The sequence below is a fragment of the Lactuca saligna genome, chromosome 3, assembly GCF_052625555.1.
Source record: "Lactuca saligna cultivar CGN05327 chromosome 3, ASM5262555v1, whole genome shotgun sequence".
Classification (NCBI taxonomy): domain Eukaryota; kingdom Viridiplantae; phylum Streptophyta; class Magnoliopsida; order Asterales; family Asteraceae; genus Lactuca; species Lactuca saligna.
In genome coordinates this window covers 54757501-54759034 of record NC_136419.1, presented here as the reverse complement: position 1 = coordinate 54759034, position 1534 = coordinate 54757501, and positions in this window count along the sequence as shown.

Below are 1534 nucleotides of genomic sequence, written 5' to 3'. Positions count from 1 at the left end.
TGTCTCACGGTCTCACAAAATTAGGTCGTCTCACATTAACCTAACCTTATATATATATATATATATATATATATATATATATATATATATATATATATATATATATATATATATATATATATATATATATATATATATATATATATATGGGAGGGTTCAATTGAAAAAAAAAAGGTTGAGAATGAGGGAATCATTCTTAGCCAATCATTTATTTTTAGCGCAAAAGGCTCCAACGTACCGGTGTAAATGAGAAACGAATGCACATGTGTTTTCCAACATAACATATTTCCTTAAACTATGCTAATCATTACCTTAATATATACAAAAACATAGTTTTTTTTTTTTTTTTTCGTTTTTTTTTTAATTTTTATAAGCTATTTTTATCAAAAAATGATTTTAAATATACCAAAATTCTTGACTTTTTATTCTTTACAAATAGAAATCCATATTGATATAGTTTTAAGATAAAATATTTTTTTTTTATATTTTCAGCTGTCGTTATTGATAAATGAATAATAATGCATCAGATTTTATTACAGTACATTTGTTATTATGAATAAAAGGTATGATTTTTTTTTTAATTTTTTATTTTTACAATTTAAGTATCATTCATATATGAAAATAACATATAATAAATATATATTCATATTTTAATATTGGACGATGAATTCACTTGTGAATATTAGATGATATATTCACTTATGAGTATTAAATGATATTTCATATCTAAATATTACATACTATTACATGGTATATTACATGTGAATATTACAGAGTATATTCACTTGTGAATATTAGATGATATATTTACTTATGAATATTACACAATATATTCACATATGAATATTACAAGTTATATTCACTTATGAATATTGAAGGTATTTTGACAAATATATATAATTTTTATATGTTATTCACGTATAAATAACATACAGACTTGCATATTTGTTTTGTGTTTTTAATAATCATATACTGATTCAGGTGAGAAAACATATTTATATGTGAATATAACGTGGTAATTTAGTTTATGCATTTCATCAAACAATTGAAGTGCAAACAAGTTAACTATTTTAAAAATGTTAAAAGCATCAAGTTATCAATTCCAAATCATCATATACTTCTGATTTCGACTTCAGATGCGACATCCTATCTCTGATCGATTTCTCAATTTGATTTTGATTTCTGAAAATCCGATTGGGAACCTGTGAGTACCGATTCTAAGTCCATCAATGTCGAATGTGATTGCGAGTCCAGAACTCCGATTCCAATTTCATGAACATCGAATAAAATCCTGTTTAGTTGAAGAAATCTGGATGATTATTGAAAGTTGAAGGAAAATTTTTGATGATGAACGAATAGTTATCGAATTCTTTATAGTTACGTATTTGAGATTAAAGGTTATTACGATATTTACAAGTTTGCCACCATTCGATTAGGTTAATTGGAATTTACATAGCTTGTAGGCCGATACACACTACTACCAAATGTTCACACATTTGGTAGTAGTATGTATCGGCTATAAGCTATGTAAATT